The 8,727-nt window shown below is 49.8% G+C and overlaps 1 long non-coding RNA gene and 1 other non-coding gene across 2 annotated transcripts; both read right to left on the bottom strand.

The window, feature by feature from the left end:
• Window positions 1–2,062: 2,062 nt before the first annotated feature.
• On the bottom strand, window positions 2,063–6,118 carry LOC116812473 (uncharacterized). The gene is made up of 5 exons (XR_004370714.2): window positions 5,878–6,118; window positions 5,244–5,459; window positions 3,412–3,481; window positions 2,879–3,103; window positions 2,063–2,362 (listed from the first exon to the last, which is right to left on the bottom strand). It is a non-coding gene; the product is annotated as an uncharacterized LOC116812473 (long non-coding RNA).
• Window positions 4,740–4,872, bottom strand: LOC116809912 (small nucleolar RNA SNORA9). The gene has a single exon (XR_004370076.1). It is a non-coding gene; the product is annotated as a small nucleolar RNA SNORA9 (small nucleolar RNA).
• Window positions 6,119–8,727: the final 2,609 nt, after the last annotated feature.

Here is an 8,727-nt window from a genome sequence, read left to right as displayed (position 1 = left end):
CCTGGCAGGGGCTGAGTTTCCTGGCCCAGGTGAGTTTCACTCTCATTATCTCATCTGGATCAGTTTCACAATGCCTCCCTCCACCAGGGCTCCTACTACTGCACCTGCAGATCCCTTGCCCTCACCCTCCTCGATGCAACCTTCAAATCTCAGGCTTGCTCTGTTGGTGCTGACCTTGCAGCAAATCCCCAGCCCCAGAAAAATGATCCCTTTCAGGGGAGTTGCTTTTTCAGCTCTACACAACTGTACCATAACTTAGTATTTCTATTAAAAATTTTTGGCCGGGCGCGGTGGCTCACGCCTGTAATCCCAGCACTTTGGGAGGCCGAGGCAGGCGGATCACGAGGTCAGGAGATCGAGACCATCCTGGCTAACATGGTGAAACCCCGCCTCTACTAAAAATACAAAAAATTAGCCGGGTGTGGTGGCGGGTGCCTGTAGTCCCAGCAACTCGGGAGGCTGAGGCAGGAGAATGGGGTGAACCTGGGAGGCGGAGCTTGCAGTGAGCCGAGATTGTGCCACTGCACTCCAGCCTGGGTGATAGAGCAAGACTCCATCTCAAAAAAAAAAAAAATAAATTTTTTTTTTACCTCATCTGAGGTACCACTGGGCTAATTGTAGGGGAATGGCTCTACCAAGGGGTGTACTCTCATAGGCCACAGGCCACACAGCTCAACTGAGCCTCCTGGAACTGAGAGTGGAGGCCTAGGAGGTGCTGCCATAAGGCCAGCTCCATTCCCCACTCCATCCCTCTGGGAGGCTATCAGGAGTTGCTGTCTCCTGGGATTTTTTTCTAAGCAGGTTCGTACTCCACTCCCCCCATGGTATAGCCGCAGACTAGACAATCTACTCAGCTGCAGTCTAGAATTGGCTCCTCAACGAGGGGAGATGCTGTGCCTCCTGCTGCAGGCCCCTTTGGGTGCTTTTCCATTCACTGTCAGTAGTAAATCAAATGTAAGTCACTGGAGGCTGGGCATGGTGGCTCACGCCTATAATCCCAGCACTTTGGGAGACTGAGACAGGTGGATCACCTGAGGTCAGGAGTTCGAGACCAGCCTGACCAACATGGTAAAACCCCATCTCTACTAAAAATACAAAAATTAAGGCATGGTGGCATACGCCTGTAATCCCAGCTACTTGAGAGGCTGGGACAGGAGAATCGCTTGAACTCGGGAGGTGGAGGTTATAGTGAGCTGAGATCATGCCACTGCACTCTAGCCTGGGCGACAGAGCAAGACTTCGTCTCAAAAAAAAAAAAAAAAAAAAAGTGCTGGGCCTGGTGGCTCACGCCTGTAATCCTAGCACTTTGGGAGGCTGAGGTGGGGGTATCTTGAGGTCAGGAGTTCCAAGACCAGCCTAGCCAAGATGGTGAAACCCTGTCTCTATTAAAAATACAAAATTAGCTGGGCATGGTGGTGGGTGCCTGTAATCCTAGCTACTTGGGAGGCTGAGGCAGGAAAATCACTTCACCCAGGAGGCAGACGTTGCAGTGAGCTGAGATCATGCCACTGTGCTCCATCCTGGGCGACAGAGACTCCATCTCAAAAAAAAAAGTCACTAGTACTTTAATGGCTCTATTTGTCAGGCCTTGGCTTGGCCTGCTGCAACATCCCTTGACAACATCCCCAACACCAACCTGGGGCACATCACACATATTAAGGGTATTACTTCTGTAACTTGTTTGAATGCTTAGGTGAATACCTAAGACTATCTGAAGAGACAGAATGTCTTATCGAGCCAACCATCAAATGTTCCTGGAAACCACTAAGGACCTCAAGGTAAAGCTCCTGATGACAGTGCCTTTGTGCACCATCACCTCACTGCAGAACTCAGCCAGTTGGCCTTGGCTTGTGAACTCTCACCACAGCTTGCCACTGTCAGTTGAAACTGGTGGCACATGCACATAAGATGATCAGAGTTCCAAGTGGCTATCTACAAGCATGAGCATTGAGAATGGTGAAATACTTGGGGATCCCTTGGACTTAGCTGACAACTCCTTCAAGAAGATGCAGGGTCTTCCTATCTTTGCATCTGGCATATGTAAAGAAGAGGCAAGACCAAATCACATATTTAAATCCATATTTATTAAATATCCCTTGTTTTTCATTCAGGAGATACCAGAAGGGCCCAGGTCCCGGTGCACAGCAAAGCTTCTCATTCTGGAAGCAGAGAACCTGGCACCCAAACCTAGGGCCAGAGGTCTGTCTGTCAGACCCACAGCCCAGGCCCAGAACTGGAAATTCCTGACTCCTTCCAGAAGGGCAACAAGTGAGGTTTCAAACTTGCTCAATGAAGGTGCCAAGGCTTGCATTCAAATTCAGCTCCACTCCTCACCAGGTGTATTAACACAGGCATGCCTCATCTGTAAAAATGAGATGAGAAACACTTCAGAGACCTGTTGTGAAAATTAAGTGACATAATTGATACAACTAGGGATTATTACAAACCCCTATTGTCATCAGTGGCAACAATAGAACTGAACCCTACTTACCAACTCCTGAACCCACCCCCACCATGAGCTGAGAGGCCTGTGACCAACCTCAGTGGCAGCCCATGCCCTTTCCAGGGGCTGAAACACTGGCCACTGACCTAAGGTAACTCCCGAGAAAAGACTATATATGTTGAAACCAAATCACAAAAGCAGTAAAATACCACCCCCAGGAATCAGGGTTCATGAGTCCAAACACTAGACAACTGTTTGTCCCAAAATAATATTGTGAGCTTGAAGACAATGAACCTTTCTGGGATTCAATCACCTGACTTACAATACGGGAAGGTCAAAATAAGGCGATGGTTTTTGAACTTTTCCTTAGACAGGTGACTCTAAATAAAACAGGAGTGAAGTGACTTGCCAGGTCAGACCTTCCTGCACACTTACCCCTGCACAGGTTCCAAGGAACAGCCTGGCAGCCACTGAAGGTATCTTCTCTCAGGTCAGGTCCCCTCTAGCTCTGGCATCTCAGGATTGCTGCTGTAGAAACACTGAGGGATGGCAGGCACTCTTGTGCCATGTGCTGGGTCAGGGACACAGAGTGAAGCCACTGGTGAGATGTGGCTGTCAGGAACTGGCAACTAACAAGGTCGCCTCCCAGTTTCATGGACACTGGTAGAAAACACAAAATTCCTCGATTAGGGACAAGGGACCACTGATTTTTCAAAGCAATAGCAATAGCCAGAGCATCAACATTTTCCACCACCCTCCCAAGCCCCAGTTCCCTTGGGGAGTCAGAGGCACCTGCATAGGCCATTGGACTACTACCGGAAAGGAGCGCAGGACTCTACCCTTTCACAACGCACAGCAAGAATGCCTGCTCTCTGCTCTGGAAGAAGGTACTACCCCTTACCTTCCAAGGCGGTAGAACATCCTTGAAAAGATAATAACTGAAAAGGGGTAGCCAGTGCTTTACTCACAAGACTGCTTGAACATGAGACTCAAGGAGGGACCTCAGCAGGCCTGGGGTGTTCAGCAACTGTTCCTGGCCTGAAAAGACAGAATCAGCTGGAAGCCTCTACCTTTAAGAGGTGACCCCACCACCCAGAGGAACACAGGAGCTGTGCTGCTCATGCTATGCTCAAGCTAGCAACACTCTTCCCATCCCAGCCAATCCTTTAACACACCTAACACCAAGACAAGAACTTGAAGGCACCCATCTCCTTCCCATCCAAACTTCCCACCGACTTCTATATTCCACTCAGGCTGCAGGCTTAGAGAGGCCTGGCATCAAACCGTGATCTGCTGGTTTGTGGCTGGGCAACCCTGGACACATAATTCTAACTTTGGGCCCCTCATCTGTACTGAACTTAAAAACGACCTCATGGTGATACCTCAAAGATTTAAAACAAGAATTAAGAGGTTTGGTGCAAAATAGGTGTTCAACAACATTAGCACCTTCCTCTTCCATGAGTTTTTTCCTTTAAGATGAGCACACATTGGCCGGGCGCGGTGGCTCACGCTTGTAATCCCAGCACTTTGGGAGGCCGAGGCGGGCGGATCACGAGGTCAGGAGATCGAGACCACGGTGAAACCCCGTCTCTACTAAAAAATACAAAAAAAAAAATTAGCCGGGCGTGGTGGCGGGCGCCTGTAGTCCCAGCTACTTGGAGAGGCTGAGGCAGGAGAATGGCGTCAACCCAGGAGGCGGAGCTTGCAGTGAGCCGGACTGCCCCACTGCACTCCAGCCTGGGTGACAGAGCGAGACTCCGTCTCCAAAAAAAAAAAAGATGAGCACACACTGACCTCACCCTCCACTAGCTCCTGGGGCACTTAGCTCCTCTGCAGAACTGAGACTTTGGTTCTCTTTGCTTTGCCTTGTAAATATCCTGTTCCATGAGTCTCTCAGGGCAGGACTCTTCCCTGTTATTCCTCTTCACTGTTTCAACTCCTACCCTTACCACCTCTCTTGGCTTCAACCTCAACTTTTATAAGGCTTTTGCTTTAAGTGTATAATAAAATAAAATTTGTACTGAGCCTGGAGCATAGCAAACACTCAGGATTCCCTTCACCTTTCACACCAGCATTGTCCAAAACAACTTCCAAAGCGACAGAAATGCCCTCTAATCTGTGCGGTCCAATATGGTAGCCACTGGCCACCTGTGGCTACTGACCACCTGAAATGTGGCTAGTGTGAAAATGAAATAGAACTCCAAATTTAATTTAATCATGCGTGCCAAGTGGCTGCCACATTAGATGGCACATAACTATACAAGGCCCAGCACACTAGATCCAGAAGGGAGGAAGTCATTGTCTGAAATTTCTATAACCTTGCTCTGGATGGAGCAGGGCAAGGCCTCAAACCGTTTCAAAACTATTCTAGCAAGCACTGAAGGAATGCATAGGGTCACCGCAGACCCAAGCACGCTGGAGGCTTGCTACCCTCATTCACCCAAATCCCCCACACTCAAGAAATCTGGCAGTCCACTCTCACTAAGCACCAGTCCCTGCTGGAGGCTGTGGGAAGAGACCAGAATTCAATTAGGCACCTGAGCTTGGTTCCAGGAGCCCAGAGCTATTGATGACTCTCAGGGAAAGATCCTTTCTGGCTGAGGAAGAAGGGAAGGTGTCTTGGAAGAGATAACCTTATTAAATTATTAAATAGATCAGACAACACGAACTAAACTTCCACATTATTCTATGACACTACAATTCTAGCATGGCTTTTCACTGTGACCAGAAACATCCTTATCATCATGTAGTTAATATAAATACTGCCTTTTCCCCTTCATTTTTTTCTCATGTATCTTACGGCTCATAAATCACTTCTGAAGGAGTACGTAGGCCAGGCACATGAAGTAGATTTCATTTTCCCCATGAAATAATGGTTCAGTGAAAACGCAGGCCTAGTTCCAGGAAGGCAGAGTTGGGGTCTCTGCAACGTGATTTACCGGGGCATCTTGCAAAAGAGTTGCTGTGACAGTAAGCTCTTCCACTTTGAGACCGTCACCTCAGCCATGGCTCCCACCTAGAAGGGAACAAATGCAGTTAGTTCCAAACGCAGTTAGCTCCAGCTTGTGCCTCTGAACCATTATCCAGCTCTAGCTCCTTGCAACGCCTGGCCCACTCTACAGCCTCTCTTGCGGCAGGTCTACACGCCACCCCATGCCTTCCGGTGAGGTCCCTCCTGACCACACGTCCCATCCCACCTACTGGGGTCCACCCAGGTCATGCACTTCTCTGCTGAAAGAGAAGCACGAGGTTACTCATCACCTAACCCCCGAGTCTCCTCCGGGTAAAATGTTCCGAACGCGCTCAACCGCCTCTTGCGAGGAAGTAGCACGTGTAGTGAAGGCTTGGGCTCCAAGAACCACTGGTGCCCCCACTCACTGCGGCCCAGCCTCCCACGCCGCCCGCCACCGAACCCGATCCCCCAGGACCCCTACCTGGGCTCAGGAATGGTCAGGCAACACGTGCGGCCCAGGATGGCGGTGGATGACTGGGCTGCCGAAGACGGCGCCGCTGCGAGTACGGAGTACGGAGTGCGGAGTACGGAGTACAGAGTCTGCCAGCTAAGACTGACGCCGCGCGCTGCGCCGCGCAGCTCGGCGCCACCGCGTAGTCCCGCCCCGAAACCGTGCGTGGCCGGGGCCACAGCGCTTGGGGTAGATGACGTCACGCGGCCGCGGGCGCTCACTTGGTAGGGTGTGCCGGGGCGTAGAGTTTAGGGTCCTGAGGCTGCCTCCGCGTTTCATCTCAGTGGAGTTCTCGACCGCCCTTTGTTGCCCTCCTTTAGTGACCAGAAGGCTGGAGTTACGTAATCTGCCCCTACAGCTGAAAGGACGGAGGCCTGACTGTGTGGCCTGGAGGGGCGCGCTGAGCCTCTAATGGGTAGTGCCTTCCTGGTGCGGCCACACAGGCGGGGCCGGGCGGAATCCAAGCACGATGTGGACACGGAGCCTTGGGAATGAACAGGAGCCTGCCTGTGGGAGCATGTGGGAAAGGTGATGCAGGTGGAAGGGCAAATACAAATTATACATAGGGTTTCATTTTCCCTGCGGAAAATAAGGGACGAGAAACCACCCCCCTCCCTTTTTCTTTCAAAATGTCAGCCTCTCTCCTTTCCAAATGTACTCAGGTCTTTTTCTTCTATGGCCAGGCTCAGGAATGTTTCTTGGGAGCCATCTCCTTGAAGTGTAATTGTTGGCTGAGTACGGTGGCTCACGCCTGCAATCCCAGCACTTTGGGAGGCTGAGGCGGGCGGATCACAAGATCAAGAGATCGAGACCATCCTGGCCAACATGGTGAACTCTGTCCCTACTAAAAATACAAAAATTAGCTGGGCATGGTGAAGCGTGCCTGTAGTCCCAGCTACTCGGGAGGCTGAAACAGGAGAATCGCTTGAACCCGGGAGGCAGAAGTTGCAGTGAGCCGACATAGTGCCACTGCACTCCAGCCTGGAGACAGAGCGAGACTCCGTCTCAAAAACAAAGAAAGAAAGATGCAATTGTTAAGGGACGAAAGGGCCAAGAGTCCAGCTTCTTAGGAGGACAAAGGCTTAACTTGGCACCTGACTCCAAATTGCAAAACCTACATAATGCAATGGGCTATCTCTACTTAGCTGTATAGAAAAAGTGAGTTTCTGTCTTTGTGTTGCCTTTAGCGGGTTGCATGTGATGTACGGCATCACAATCTGGTTTAATACTTATTCAATAATGGTTTTCTGTCTCTTCTACCTTTGTGGAGAGGTTGGGAGGAAACTACCCTCCACCCCCCACCCACCCCCAGGCAGAGGAAAGCACATTGAAAGGTCCTGAAATTGGGAAGGACATGGTTTGCTGGTGATACAGCTAAGTATTACAAGTTTGTAGTGTTCTGGAAGGGTCTCAATGAGGAGCGGGAGATAAGGACTATGTGTTCAAGGGTCTTGAATGATCAGGCTAGAAAAGTGAGAACGTGGTTCTATAAGTAAAAGCAGAGCAGTGCTTGAAACTCATATTTTAGGTATTGCACCTAGTAAATACATTCAATCACTTTACAGTATACAAATCCCATACTTCACTAAATGTCAAAACCCGAACAGACAGATAAGGCAGAACTGTTACTTCCAGATTACTAACATGGGAACTAAGGCCCACCCAAACAAGTTAAGTGGTTTGTTCAAGACCTCCTACAACAGGCTGGGCGCGGTGGCTCATGCCTGTAATCCCAGCACTTTGGGAGGCCGAGGCGGGTGGATCACCTGAGGTTGGGAGTTTGGGACTAGCCTGACCGACATGGAGAAACCCAGTCTCTACTAAAATTACAAAATGAGCTGGGTGTGGTGGTGCATGCCTGTAATCCCAGCTACTTGGGAGGCTGAGGCAGGAGAATCGCTTGAACCCAGGGGGCGGAGGTTGCGGTGAGCCGAGATCGCGCCATTGCACTCCAGCCTGGGCAACAAGAGTGAAACTCCCTCTCAAAAAAAAAAAAAAAAGACCTCCTACAACAGCCAGGGCCTGGTGCAGGTTGTCCTAGCACAGGGTTCACTGGTCTGTCCATTCTGCCACTGCTATGAGATTGTAATGGCCCAACAGGTTCACCTTGCCTGCTGCTTAGGCAGAACCAATTTATCAAGACAGGGGAATTGCAATAGAGAAAGAATAATTCATGCAGAGCCAGCTGTGTGGGAAACTGGGACTTTTTTTTATTACTCAAATCAGTCTCCCCAAGCATTCGGAGGTCACAGTTTTTAAGGATAATTTGGAGGGTGGGTGGCAGCCAGTGAGTCAGGAGTGCTGATTGATCCGGTCACAGATGAAATCATAGGGAATTGAAGCTGTCTTGTGCTTGAGTCAGTTCCTGGGTGGGGGCCATAGGATCTGATGAGCCAGTTTATCGATCTGGGTGGTGCCAGCTGATCCATCCAGTGCGAGGTCTGCAAAATATCTCAAGCACTGATCTTAGACTTTAGTGATGTTATTCCCAGGAGCAGTTTGGGGAGGGTCAGAATCCTGTAGCCTCCAGCTGCATAACTCCTAAGCCATAATTTCTAATCTTTTGGCTAATTTGTTACTCCTACAAAGGCAGTCTGGTCCCCAGGCAAGATGGAGGTTTGTTTTGGGAAAGGGCTATAATGTCTTTCTTTTAAACTATAAACCAAGTTCCTCCCAAAGTTAGTTCAGCCTACACTCAGGAATGAACAAGGATAGCTTGGAAGTTAGAAGCAAGATGGAGTTGGTTGGGTCAGATCTCTGTCACTGTCTCAGTTATAATTTTGCAATGGTGGTTTCAAGAGGATGAAAGAGTACTGGGGC

This window comes from Hylobates moloch, unplaced genomic scaffold (genome assembly GCF_009828535.3).
Source record: "Hylobates moloch isolate HMO894 unplaced genomic scaffold, HMol_V3 SCAFFOLD_1, whole genome shotgun sequence".
NCBI lineage: Eukaryota > Metazoa > Chordata > Mammalia > Primates > Hylobatidae > Hylobates > Hylobates moloch.
This window is presented reverse-complemented; position numbering and strand designations above follow the sequence as displayed.